The sequence below is a fragment of the Canis aureus genome, chromosome 25, assembly GCF_053574225.1.
Source record: "Canis aureus isolate CA01 chromosome 25, VMU_Caureus_v.1.0, whole genome shotgun sequence".
In the NCBI taxonomy this organism is placed as follows: domain Eukaryota; kingdom Metazoa; phylum Chordata; class Mammalia; order Carnivora; family Canidae; genus Canis; species Canis aureus.
In genome coordinates this window covers 29,633,153-29,648,119 of record NC_135635.1, presented here as the reverse complement: position 1 = coordinate 29,648,119, position 14,967 = coordinate 29,633,153, and the positions used below count along the sequence as shown (strand labels likewise).

Genomic DNA, 14,967 nt, shown 5'->3' with positions numbered 1-14,967 from the left:
TCACACATAGTGAGCCAAAATAATTCAGTAACATACCTGTATATTTTACTAATGGAATTAATTAAAATGAAATCAACTTATCAATATATTTCTGAACTAAGTCACTTTACAAAAGCCTTGATAAAAAAACAAAACCACTCAAATCTCTCAGAGCATATGAGTTTGGTTGTTAGAAATAAAAACAAAAACAAGTTTTGATTTGCATGATAGAAAACTAGGAAAACTCTGGAGTTAATTTGTCTTAAAATATTTATAAAGAGGGACACTTGCGTGGCTCAGTGGTTGAGTGTCTGCCTTTGGCTCAGGTCAAGGTCCTGATGAGGGAACAGAGGACTAGCTGAGGACAAAGCACAAGGCCAGGGGCGGCACATTGACAAGTCCCTACAACAGGCAGAGGGACATTGTTCTACAGACTCAACTACCTCAGTGTTAGTACTTTGCCCTTAGGCAATCTTAGCCCCCAAGATCCTATGTCTACTTTAACATATAAAAATTCCTTTAGAAATTTCCTTTATCACTAAACCCCCAAGGTACATGTTGGCGATCATTCCCCAAGCACATGGCCCATGGATATACATCTGAAGGATCTCATGAGTCGGGTTTTATTAGACAGTAATAAGTGACCTTTTCCCAACAATAGCTAGCACCCTCAAGGTCCTGGAAACCTTGCTTCCAAAATTCCTTAGAGAGTACACTATCCTCAAACCCCTCCCAATTCCCAGATATATAATCAGTCACCCCTCACAGGCCTGGGGCAGCAGCTCTTCCTCCCCACGGGTACTATCCCTGGGCTTTAATGAAACCACCATTTTGCACCAAAGACATCTCAAGAATTCTTTCTTGGTCATTGGCTCCAGACATCACTCCACCAAACCTCACCTATATTCCAAAAATTCATCAATCCCAGGGTCCTGGAATCCAGTCCCACATCAAGCTCCCCACAGGGAGTATGCTTCTCCCTCTGCCTATGTCTCCACCTCTCTCTGTGTCTCTCATGAATAAATAAATAAAATCTTAAAAATATATACTTATAAAACATGGAAAACATCCATTCATTCATATTTGCATTCATCAGGCATTTGTTGGGCCTACTCTTGCCAGGCACTGCTTTGTAAGCCTGGGGGATAAATTTGTGAACAAGACAATGTCTCTAGTCTTATGTAACTTGCATAACACTTACATAAGAACTGGAAAAAGCAAACCAACAAATTTTAGGTGGTATTAAATTTACTAAAAAGCTTCCATGTAATCCGCATTTTTATACAGGAAATAATTTTTAAATCTGTTTTGAAGCAGATACTTATATTAAGATTGAAATACAAATGCTTATTCATTGGCTAAATACATTTCATACTGAGAGACGAGCACTAAAAAAGTAGTAACTTCATAATATTAGATATAAAAATACTAATACCTTCAGCAGCAATATCTTAAAACACCACAAGATGGTGACATTACTCTGTAAGAACAAGTCTGGTTCAACTAGAACATTATTCAGTTTTCTAAAGCAAAAATTGAAGTTTTTCAGTTTTTCTTTTTTTACTGTTTTGAAAGAAAAGATGGGATTTCAAGAATACATAACTGTTCAAATCACATCAAAGACTGATTTTCCAAATTAATATTTTAAAAATCCATGAGACATTTTAAATAGCAGTATGAATAATGCATCAACCAGAACTTTGGCAAACATTGAAGTTTTGCTTTTAAAATTCTTGACCTAAAGTTATTGTGGCTCATCTGTTATGCTTACACACAACATCTTTTTCTTGTGAAGTTTCACTACTTGGACTTTCCTTGGCTGTCCTTGATAACAAAGTGTGGAATGGTAGGTAGTATGTCAAAATCACTTAAAATATCTTGATATCAAAAGAGATGCATTGATGGTTTCTAATTACATTAAACAGATGACTTATTTCATTTTTTAATTTTTTAATTTTTATTTTTTGTAAAGATTTTATTTATTTATTCATGAGAGAGGCAGAGACAGGCAGAGAGAGAAGCAGCTCCATCCATGCAGGGAGCCTGATGTAGGACTCAATCCCGGGACTCCAGAATCATGCCCTGGGCCAAAGGCAGATATTCAACCATTGAGCCACCTAGGCTTCCCAGATGACTTATTTTAGGCTGATATTTATTAAGTGTCAAAGCTAAGAATCTGCACCAAACCTCTAAAGTAACCATATACCTCTTCCCTCTACATAAGTTTTTATTTTTTGCCTATTTATCAGATTGCCTGTTGTCAACTCTACATCCATTCTCCTCTGAATCAGGGCAATCCCTTTCCAGTGTGCTCCTAGGTTAAGGTCTACCAATGAGATGCTCTCATTTGAGATCTGAAAGATGAAAAAGAGAAGTATTTTCCAACAGCACCAGCAAACAGATACAGGCAAGCAGCATGTTGTGCCCAAGATTGCGAATCCGAGAAACCACTAAGGAGCCGACATCGATGCAAGCGCACAAGGGTTTATTAGCAAGCTCGAGCTTGGGTCCAGGTGTGCCCGACACAGCGGAGCAGGGACTTGGACCCGAAGTGGGTTACAGCTGGGTTTTTTATAGGCTGGTCTAGGGGATTTTCAGAAGGGATGGAAGAATTTCTCAAGTTCTGTTTACATTTTGATATGGGGCTTTCAAGGGCACTGAGCTCTGTTCTCATTCTAAGATGGGATTTTCTACCACGGGCGGGCGTGGGCTCTGTTGTCTTTCTGATATGGGATTACCTGCTGAGGACATTGAGGACATTCTGCAGTTTTTCACCCCCGTAAAGTTCAGCTCTTATTCACAGGGGCCTAAGATGGCTGTACTTGTGCTAATGCTAAACTTTAGATGGGGTGGCCTTAATTTTTCTCGGCCTCCACACAGCACATATGAGGTATGCAGCCACTTCCAAAATGAATTCCTATAAATAATCCATCTGAGTGCTATAGGCACCTGGGATAAGCAGGTTTTCCTGATATCATTCAAGTTGATAACTTCTAAGTGAACTTCTGCAAATTACCCATTTGAGGGTTGTAGCTGAGATTACTGACTGCAATGTAATTTTTGTAACCTCTAGCAGCATTCTTCTGATCTTTACTCCCCAGTCCATTTCAACAGATGTGTAAACCTCCCGTAACCTCTATTAAAACCAATATTTCTGGGACGCCTGGGTAGTTCAGCAGTTGAGTGTCTGCTTTCAGCCCAGGGCATGATCTTGGAGTCCTGGGATCGAGTCCCACATTAGGCTCCCTGCATGGAGACTGCTTCTCCTTCTGCCTCTGTCTCTGCCTTCTCTCTTTGTGTCTCTCATGAATAAATAAATAAACTCTTTAAAAATAAAGAATAAAACCCATATTCCTTGTAAAACATAGAGCGGCATCTGTTTTCCTGACTTAGCCCACACTGATACACTCCTATAAATTCCAAAGAAATAAAATGAGAACCGATCATGTGAAAGTGTGTATCTATGTTTGAATTACCAGCCTAAAGTACATAAGGTGACATAACAACCTCAGAAGTACAGTTATAATAATCACAACAAGCCCTCCCATTGAGAAAGAAGAAAAGGAGGCAACATAGCAGCCACTGATCCATAGCAACTGTGAATTCCTGCTGGCAAGTTTTGCCAAGAGAGCTTATCTGGAAGATAAAGAATGTTCTTAGAATCTTGTTATGCTTGCTTGCTAGAAGTAGCTCCTCAATCCTTATTCTTTTGACTTCACCCTCTGGGTATCCCTTGCTTTTTCTTTTTGCTCCTCAGCCACTTCTTGCCAATAGAAATTTAGGAAACCTCAAGTCATTCATTGCACATCTTGAAGAGCCTCGCTCTTAATTCAGGCTAGTTGCACTTCGGCAGTATAATGCTCTCGGACACCTATTGGCCTTTTGTCAATTTTATTCTAATTAATCAAATGTCACTAATGTGCCAATGGCCAAAACCTACAATGATTTTCAAGACAAGGCTCTGTCTAAAGTCACCTAGCTTTCTTGGGGGAGTTAAACTCTTAGTCATTCTGTTCTGAGCCACTTTCTGCAATGAACACATTTGCTAGGACCACATTTGCTAGGACCAAATCCATTTAGTTTTTACTATAAAGAACTTTTTGAACAAACCTTGAGTTAAATTTTGCTTGTAGTTTGTTTTAGTCATTCTTTGTTACTCAGAGCATTTCTAAATGCATCTTTTACTGTTTGAATAACAGAAGGAATTATATCTTTCAGCACTGCAAGGATATCTCTAATAAATTGCTTTTTCTGAACTGATTCTGAAATATATGAAAATATATGAACTATGTATGAAAATATAGTTGAAGTTTTATATTGCTTGGTATCAGAAACTTTGCTATACTCTCTTATGAATTATAATAGTTATCTTTAGAGTCTATACTCAAAGTATGTTGTTTCTAAATACTGACAATATTATTTTTGTTATAATTATTCTTTAATTTTTATTAATTTATTTGTTTTTGTTTTCTTCATATCACTCCCTGGGATACTCAGTGATGTGGAAGAGCTTGGTTCTGAAATCAGAGTTGAAGAATGAATCTCGCAGACAAAGGAGAGTGACTAAAGTGATAGAAGTTTATTAAGCAAAGATACAGACAAAGCTCTCAGAAGTAAGAGGGGTCCTGACAGGGTTGCCACTGAGGGCTTTTTTGGCTGGCCTTTCATAGAAAACCTGACTAAGGAGTTGATGGACATAAGATTTCTTGTGCTGTCTTGAGTGAGTGACATATGGCTTAAGTTTTGAATCTTGGTGATTATTTGATAGTCATCAAAGGGAGATACTCCCTAGTATGTATGTTGGACCCAGGGGGCCAGATTTACTTCCTTATCTCTGTTTCTGTTGTCTTATCTCTGTTGCATCTCAGTGTCCTTGGGATTTATGGAAGCCCAGAGATTTGTGGGACCCTGCCTCTGGGCCTTTCACTTCTCTTTCCCTGCCTAGCCCCTTGTCCCTAACTCATCAGTACAATATTGAATGGAAACTATGTATCCTTTATTCATTCTCAATGTTTAAAGAGAAAACTATCAATACAATGAGGTAGCAGAAGGCAAGCTGAGGACAAAGCACAAGCTGACACCCTCACCCCCCATCCCAGGTTGGATATGTATGACATTCCTCAGGCACTCTTGGCTGCCCTAAAGCTATGGGAAAGAAAAACAAATAATTAACTAATAGAGATCACAGTCCAGCAAGACATGAGTCTCCCTCAGTTTACAAAATGTCTTAGTGATTTACAAGAAAAAAGCCTTCTTATCAATAACCTAACTCCAGAAGGAAACTCCCAACTGTCTTCACTAGAGGGAAAAACAACCTTAACTTGACAATGGCAAGGCCTCCAATATCTTGTAGCCCTCTTTAACATACAAAATTTGTTTTGAAAACATCCCTTTTCCTTACCCAACTACCAAGTACATAATCAGTCACCCTCACAACCCCAGGGCAGCAGCTCTTTCTGCCCAAGGACCGTCCCCATGCTTTAATAAAACCATCATTTGGCACCAAAGATGTGTCAAGAATTCTTTCTTGGCCATTGGATCTGGATTTCACCCCACCAAACCTCACTTATATTCAAAACTACCAAATGTTTCATCACTGATTGTGAGGTTGGACATAAGTTATCACACATATACTTTATATTAAGGAAATTTCTCTTTGCTCCTACTTTTCTAATAAGCTTTTATCAGTAATAGATATTGAATTTCTTCAAATGCTTTTTCTCAATCTATTGATATAATTAAATCAGTTTTTTTTTTTCTTTATTCTACTAATGTAGTGAAGTACATTATTTGGTCAAAGAATGTAAAAAAAAAAAAAATCCTTAAATTCTCAGCATAAGCCCAACCTTCTCATGATATTTGATGCTTTTTTATACGTGGCTTGATTAGCCAATTTGATTCGACAGGAGATCTATAGTATAAATTACAAGCTATTTGATAGCAAACTGACAGAATTGACCAAACGCATTGGGAAGACACAGTGCAGGAATAAACATGAAGCAATAGCTGATGAACTCTTCGCAAAAATATCAAAACTTCAAAGACGTATTAAAGCAGTATTGCAATGTCAAAAGAATTTCTTGGAAACAAATGTATTAACCAGTAATACAGCCTGTAAGGTTATAAATTCATAGACCATGAATTTGAATCAGAATCCAGAGTCAGTCAGTCCAGATGAAAGACAGACTTCTGTGAGTTCTGAAACTTCTGACCCTTCAGAAAAATCAAATGAGAAAGTTAACTTATCACGGGATCGTGATGAGGCTGTTTCAGAAAGATTTTATTTATTTATTCATGAGAGACAGAGAGAGGCAGAGACACAGGCAGAGCGAGAAGCAGGGAGCCCGACCTGGGACTAGATGCCTGGTCTCCAGGATCATGCCCTGGGCTGAAGGCGGCGCTAAACTGCAGAGCCACCTGGTCTGCCCATGTTGTTACCACTTCTTAATGTGTGTGCTGAAACTCAAAAAAGTGACAGAAAAGAAAACTAAAATGTTAGTGATAGAAGCAAAAAAGTGAAGACCCCATTAAAATAGCATTTTGTGGAAAAAAAAATTTCTAACGTTTTTTCTAATATTTCTTTCTAATATTTTTTCTAGGAGATTTGCATTTTATTCTTTTTTTTAAAAGATTTTATTTATTTATTCATGAGAGACACAGAGAGAGAGAGAGACAGAGACACAGACACAGACAGAAGGAGAAGCAGGATCCCTGTGGGGAGCCTGATGTGGGACTTGATCCCAAGACCCCAGGATCACGACCTAAGCCAAAGGCAGATGCTAAACCACTGAGCCACCCAGGTGCTCACATTTCTACTCTTAAGTAAAAATTTGTTTGTAATGATCTTTTCTTGAAAAGTCTTTGTCAAGTTTTTGTATCTAATTTTGCTTGATATACAATGCTGCTTTCACTAATGAGTTAAAAGTTTCAATCTTTCTCTCTTTTGCTACTCTTTAAGAAGTTTACACCACTTAAATTTTCAGTAAAATTCACTGGGAAAGACTGGGTTATTATATTTGAAGACCTTAAATTATGGTTTCATATTTTCTTAATAGTTTCTAAATGATTGAGATTTTCTCCTCTTATTTGTGTTTTTCAAGTTCTTTAACAAAATGTGTCCATTTCATCTAAATTTTTAAATATTTTAGACTAAACTCATTCATAAAATTCTCAATATATTTTGATATATGAACTATCTATGGTGATATGTCCTTTTTACTCTTTTTTTTTTATTACTCTCTTTATATTAAAGTTTTTTCTCTTTCTTTTGATCACTTTAACCAGAGATTTTGTCTTTCCAAGTTTTTCCTTAAACCAACCTTTGTCTTATTTGATACTTACTAGTAAGTATCTCTGCATACTCACCGACACCTGTTTTTTCTTGTGTTGTTAACCAGCCATTCTGAAAAATATGAGATGGTATCTCTTCGTGGTTTTAATGAGATAACAACTCCACAACTGCATCTTTCTTTATTCTTTTTTTTCTTAATTATTTATTTGAGAAATAAATAATTTGTGAGTGGGTAGAGGGGCAGAGGGAGAGGGAGAGAATCTCAAGCAGACTCCCTGCTGAATGTGGAGCCTGACTCAGGGCTTGATTCCATGACCCATGAGATCATGACCTGAGCTGAAATCATGAGTTGGATGTTTAACTGACTGAGCCACCCAGGCACCCCTAGGTCTTTTATTCATTTTTAAATTGACCTCTTTGATAGCAATTTGGCTTCAGCTTTTAAATGGAAAATTCTCTAAAGTTATCAATGATTTTCTAGTAAAATCTTTTGTCTTGTTGATGCTTATTATCATCATGTTCTACTTTACTTGCACTACATTGTAATAAAATTTGTAATACAGAAGAGAAAATCAATACAATTCTCTAGGCAAGTTGAAACTATTCCCAATAAAATATTTCTAAGTATGTTCAGATTCTTTAAATCAAACCTTTCAACTCTATGAATAAGCAAAATAATCAAGTTATCTGTAACATTTATGTGTAAAAATGTGCATTGTGACCTATATTAATAAAATTCCTAAACATGTTAGAGCTGAGAGTGCAATATTTATATTAACAAAGTAAATCTAGTAGAATATTTAATGACATGTAAAGTTTCATCTATTAAATGAAATAGGAGATTAAAGAATCAAGGTATTTGAAGCCACCAGTGAGAATGAAGCCCAAAATATCAGCAATTAGAAGCTGGATTCACAGATTCACTCGAGATGAAATATAAATAATTGAAGTTTTTGAAAAGATTTTTTTAAATGCCTGGAGTCTTTAGAAAGCTAAATAAAGGAATTGCATCACTACAGAATCTTCTCCAAAGTGGAAAAGGCAGAAATCATATGAAAAACAAGTATGAGGGGATTCCTTGGTGGCTCAGCGGTTTAGCACCTGCCTTTGGCCCAGGGCACAATCCTGGGGTCCCAGGATCGAGTCCCACGTCGGGCTCCCGGCATGGAGCCTGCTTCTCCCTCTGCCTGTGTCTCTGCCTCTCTCTCTCTCTCTCTCTCTCTCTATTTTAAATAAAAAAGATTTTATTTAAAAATCTTAAAAAAAAAAACAGGCATGAAAAAGTAAATAAATTGAAAATCTGACTAGTTAAAATGCTATCTCTCTCTCTCTCTCTTTTTTTTTTTTTTTATTTATTTATGATAGTCACAGAGAGAGAGTGAGAGAGAGGCAGAGACACAGGCAGAGGGAGAATCAGGCTACATGTACCGGGAGCCCGACGTGGGATTCGATCCTGGGTCTCCAGGATCGCGCCCTGGGCCAAAGGCAGGCGCTAAACCACTGCGCCACCCAGGGATCCCTAAAATGCTATCTCTAGAAGAAAAATGTACAGTAGAAGAGAGCTAGCTGAACAGAGACTTGGTGAAGTGCAGATAATGAGGAATTTCCTTAGAATTCAGTATTGAGGGACAATGAAATGTACAAACTACAAAAGAGAATTAGGAGACTTGAAGGATAAATCAAGATGCTCCACCTCTAGTAGAAATCCAAAAAGCATGGGTGAATTGTAGAAAATCATTTAAGAAAACAAGAGTGAGTGAAAGACCAGAGTCCCAAGAGAAAATTTTCATTATGAGCTCCAAGCAGGATAAATAAAATAAATTCTTACCTAGTTATATTATGTTGAAATGGCAAGTTATCAAGAAATTAAAGATAAACAATTATAAATGCAAATGGAGAGGAAAATCAGATAACAAAAAAAAATGAGGGACAGACTCACAAATACTTAATATTGACAATAATAAATGCCAATGACATTGGTATGATGTGCTAAAGGAAAATAACATTTAGCTAAAATTGTTATTTCTAGCTGCATTATTATTTAAGAATACCAGTGGGGCTGCTCGCTGGCCCAGTTGGTAGAGCATACCACTCTTGATCTCAGGGTTGTGAGCTCAAGCCCCACACTGGGTGTAGAGTGTACTTAAAAAAAATAAATACATTTTTTTAAAACCAAAAAATCAGTAAAGTAAAGATAATTTCAGACATAAAAAGAATGAGAGTTCATAGTCCACAGAAACACACTAAAAGACTTAGTAAAATGTATACTTAAACTGAAAGAAAATTGAGCCCGGATGTGAGGAATTATTGTATGCAAAATAAGATGAAAAATGATTGAATTAGATTGATTTGTGAGACACTTAGTAGCCAATTGGTGAGGAAAAAAATGACAAAGATTCTAAATCAATAACAGCAAGAGAGGGTTTATTCAGAGAGTGGTTAAGACAATTTTTTTTCTTTTGAAGAGATAATGTTACCTAGTTTTACACTGTGTTAGAAAAAATTAGTTAAGGATACATATTACATATTTAAAGCTAACTGTTAAAGGAACTCTATTACTCTATATACTCTACTACTTCTAAAACAACAGAAGCCTGATGAAGAGAGTACATTATCTATCTATCCAGGTGCATAATACAAAAGAGAGTAAGGAATTAAAAATAAAAGGTAAAAATTAAAACTGGTAAATACAAAAGACAAAATAAATCCAACAGTATATATAATAATGATAAATATAAACTAATTATATCCATCTATTTAATTAAGGAAATCAAAACATAACTATGCTTAATCTGCTCATAAATATGCTTAATCTGCTCATATGATAAAGTGATATCTCATACAACTGTCCTGTGTTTCTTATGTGTGATGATTTCTCTATTAATTATTCATCTATATATTTGAGTGATGTTTTAATTTTGTAACATAAAACAAATTCAAATGGTTTTAAACAGAATTTTTATTCAAAATATTTTTATACCACCTCCTACAATATTTAAAGCTGACTAAAGTTAAAGTTAGTATGTTAAATATGTGAAAGTTTATTTCTTTCAGTTCTAATAAGAATCATAATTATATTGAAGATTGAGAAGAGTTGTGAAAAATCCCTCTTGTGAAAAAATTTTGATTATCTTAATATTGATTTGTTTGTAAGGGAGTGGGAGGAAAAGTCAAGTCTAAAATGTGAAACCTGGGGATGCTTGGGTGGCTCAGCGGCTGAGAGTCTGCCTTCCGCCCAGGGTGTGATCCTGGAGTCCAGGGATTGAGTCCCACATCAGGCTCCCTGCATGGAGCCTGCTTCTCTCTCTGCCTATGTTTGCCTCTCTCTCTATGTCTCTCATGAATAAATAAAATTTATATACATTAAAAAGATTAAAATGTGAAATCAGCACTTTTCAGAAACTAAATTGGGCCTGAACTCAAAATAGTTAAATATGTCACAGATATTTTCCTACTGGTGGAAAAATAGGCCAGTCTGTGAAAATACTGGCACTATATAAAGTTCTTGTTCTATCATGTTCTACACAAAATCTAGTATACAATAAACATAAGGAATTAGCATTTCTATGGTAAATGAGTATCATACAATCCCCATGGTATGCCATAAAGTAAATTCACAACACAGAGTTTAAGTTATTTTGATGGATGGACTAGATATTGAAGGCACAACATGATAAAATTACAAGTTTCTTGCTTTAGTTATCAGCTCTTAACAAGACTGATAACAGGTTGATTTATTAATTCCAACCAGGCAGAAAGATAGAGTGGGAGGATATTGGAAAGAAGAAATGTCAGGATTTCAAGTTATCAGATACAGATACTTATGAATAAACCAAGATATCCTCAAGTATGTAATGTAGAAAAAAAGGAGAGCTATCTAAATGTGGAAAGGGACTTGCTGTTTACCACACAGATAAAGATGCATAATGTCTTTTAATCAATATGTAAAGTGTTACAGATATAAATGTCATGGTTATTTTGAATTCAATTCAACAAACATTTATTAAGAAACTATTACCTGCCAGGCATTGTGAAAGGTCTTGGAGAAACATACAGATACAGAGTTAAACTGAGGGTTGCAAAAAACTCCTGGCCAAGTAAGGAAGAGAGGCAAGTAAACAAAACCTGAAGATTTAAAGGGATAGTATAACTGAAATATGTATGTGGAATCACTACAGAATACAAAGAAATTTATCTTATGTAGAAGTCAGGAAGCATTCCTGGATGAGATAACGTCAGATCTGAGCTCTGAAGGCAGAGAAAAGACCCCGTGTCTTTGCAAAGATAGAGTATTACTAGGTTAGTGACTATAGGCAGAGTGGTGTCCCACCTGATGGATCATGACTGTTTAGGACTTGTGAAGGCAGAGAAAATTAAGGCCATTCCACTTTAAGTTCAGTGTTAAGCACAAGTACAGCCATCCCAGGCCCCTGTGAATAATAGCTGCAATTTACATTACTTCAGTTACAGGAAGAAAACAGCTTACAGCTTAACATCCTAGAAAGCCCCATATTAGAATGAGAACAGAGCCCAAGCCAGTGGCAGGAAGCCCCATATTAGAATAACAGAACTTGAGGAATTCCTCCACCCCTTCTGGAGGTCCCCTAGACCAGCCCTTAAACTGACCTTGGAGGTCAGTTAAGCATCTGTCTTCAGCTCAGATCTTGGTCCCAGAGTCCCGGGACTGAGCCCCAGGTAGGGCTCCCTGCTTAGCAGGGAGTCTGCTTCTCCTTTTCCCTCTGCCCCTCCCTCCTGCTCATGCTCTCACTTTCTCTCTCTCTCTTTCATTCTCTCACTTGCTTTCTCAAATAAATAAAATCTTTTTAGAAAAATCTTAAAAAAAAGAAAAATTAGGAAATCTCTAAAATATTATATAATATTAACTTTCAGCATCACCAGCTGAAATTCCATTTGGGAAGGAACACTTATAGGCCACTATATCTGCAGAATTTAGCACAGTTTGTTCATAGTAAAGATTCAACAAATATTTGTTAAATAAATTAATAAATGTTTTGGGAAGACCCAGGTATGTCTAATTCCAAAAGCCACACTCTTAAATTACAAAGTAAGGAAGTATTTTGGAAAATTAGTTATTCATATCCACTGCCCATTTTTAAAGTAGGTTGTTTGGGTTTTTTGTCATTGAGTTGTAGGAGTTTTTTATATATTTTGGATATCAACCCCTTATCAGATATACCATTTACAAGTATCTTCTCTTATTCAGTAGGTTACTTTTTTGTTTTGTTGATGGCTTCCTTTGCTGTACAAAAAATTCTTCATTTGGTGTAGTTCCATTTGTTTATTCTAGCTTTGTTGTCCTTGTCTGAGGAGCCATAGCCAAAAAATATTGCTAAGACCAATGTCAAAGAGCTTACTGTCTATGTTTTCTTCTTTTATGTTTTATAGTTTCAGGACTTACATTCAAGTCTTTAATTCATTTTCAGTTTATTTTTATATGGTATAAGATAATGATCCAGTTTCATTCCTTTGCATGTAGCTGTCCAATTTTCTGAACACCATTTGCTAAAGACATAGTCTTTTTCCATTCTTACCTCCTTTGTTGTAGATCAATTGAACTGATAAGCATGGGTTTATTTATTTATTTTTAAGCTCTACTCCATTCTATTGACTTAAGAAGACATATGGATGGACAGCAGGCACATGAAAAGATGTTCAACATAATTCATCATCGGGGAAATGCAAATCAAAACCACAACGAGAAACAACCTCATACTTGTCAGAATGACCATTATCAAAAAAGACAAGAAGTAAGTGTTGATGAAGATGAAGAAAAGGGGATCCTCACACACTGTTGATGGGAATGTAAATGATATACTCACTGTGGAAAACAGTATGAGTCTTCCTCAAAAAATATTCAAAATAAAACTAACAAATGATCCAACAAGTCCACTACTGAGTATTTTTCTGAAGAACTCTAATTTGAGAAAATACATATACCTCTATGTCCATTGCACTATTATTTATATTAGCCAAGGCATGGAAGCAATCTAAGTGCCTATTGATGAAAAAAATGATAAAGAAGATGTATGATTGTGTCTCTGTGTGTGTGTATTGTGTGATATTATTCAGTCATAAAAAAGAATGAAACCCTATCATTTGCAGCAATAGACATGGACCTGTAAAGTATTATGCTAAGTGAAATAAGTCAGATAGAGAAAGACAAGTACTGTACACTTTCATTTAAAAGAAAAGAAAAAAAAAGAAATCTAGGGATAGGCTTTTGAACTTTCAGTGCTTGCCAACACAATGGAAGCATTGGAGGCATAGTTGAGTCCAGCCCAGTGAATAAACTTGGGCATAGAATAATGGAATAATGCAGGTTACACTTGACTGACATCTGAAGCCCTCTCTTGGTTCAATCTCCAATTCCTTTTCCCCTTATAATCTACATCTGTTAATTAGTATGGAGATTTCATTAGAGATTATATAAAAGGACTGTTTAGGCCTTCCCCTCATTGATTATATGGAGACCTCACCCACTGATCTTTTAGATGTCAAAAATTTATGAATAAATGATTTGTAGATTAAGCAGCCGCAAATGTCTCAGAGTTATGAATGCACTCTCCTGCAAGACAAGGGGAATAGTGGCCAACCCAGCTAATCATAGACATTTACCCTCATTTGAGTAAGAAAACTAACCCCAAATTCAAATCCAAATCCAAATCTAAAGATATTATACTTTTTGAATAATTTTGGATTTGACATACTAATATTTCATTGAAGTTTTTTACCTCTATGTTTGTGAGTAATAATAGTCTGTAGTAGTTTTCTTTTCTTGTAATGTTTTTATCCAGTTTTGATAGCAAGATAGCTTCATTACATGACATGAAAACAGTTCTATCCTCTTATTCAAAGTGTTTTAAAGAACCCTTCAGGGAAGCCATCAATGTGATAAGTTTTCTTTGTTCATAGTTTAAACTATAAATTCAATTTCTTTCATCAGAGACTCCCCATTTGGTTCATTTCTCCATTTTTCCATCTTTAACCTTTCTTCCACAATCAAAGTCTTCACTTCAACAGTTACTTTTTTTGCTGCCACCGTAATAGTTTTTGCTGTTACCACAATGCACTTTTTAAATGGGAAAAAAATTAAAGTACCTATTTATTGAACAATTATTTTCTGAATTCCTACGATGAGTCAAGCCCTATGCAGATTATCTCATCTATTCTACATGAAAAATGTTTATTTATTTTAGATATTATCTTTGTTTTGAAAATGATTACTTCAAAAGAAGTAAATAACTTGACCAAACTCCTTCAGTCAAAAATAAAAAGAATTTAAGCACAAGATGCTGACCAAAAAGACTTATCTATAGTCTTACCAACATTTACAGCCTTTGGAAAAATATAAGAAATGTTTCATATAATTACTCCTCAACTTTTGTCAGAATATCTGATTAAACTAATATTGAATTGATGTTTTTCAAAACATCTAAAGAGAGTTTTCATAATAATACTGGAGGATAGTTTTAAGCTTCTTAATAATTTAGTAACTAATATTCTCTCTTGAAAATAATTACTAGCAGATTCTAAACAAAATCTAACCCACCCATAACAATTTTAAGCTCATATTTCTTCAAAGACCCCTGGTTAACTTTGTTAATAATCAAAATGAGGAGAACAGTGTAGCAAAAGTGAAAATTATATAATTTTAATAAGACAGTGGTATGTTATTC

General features: G+C 35.6%; 1 long non-coding RNA gene across 1 annotated transcript; it reads left to right on the top strand.

Moving 5' to 3' along the window:
• Window positions 1–4,466: 4,466 nt before the first annotated feature.
• Window positions 4,467–13,175, top strand: LOC144297647 (uncharacterized). The gene is made up of 2 exons (XR_013364600.1): window positions 4,467–4,592; window positions 12,881–13,175. It is a non-coding gene; the product is annotated as an uncharacterized LOC144297647 (long non-coding RNA).
• Window positions 13,176–14,967: the final 1,792 nt, after the last annotated feature.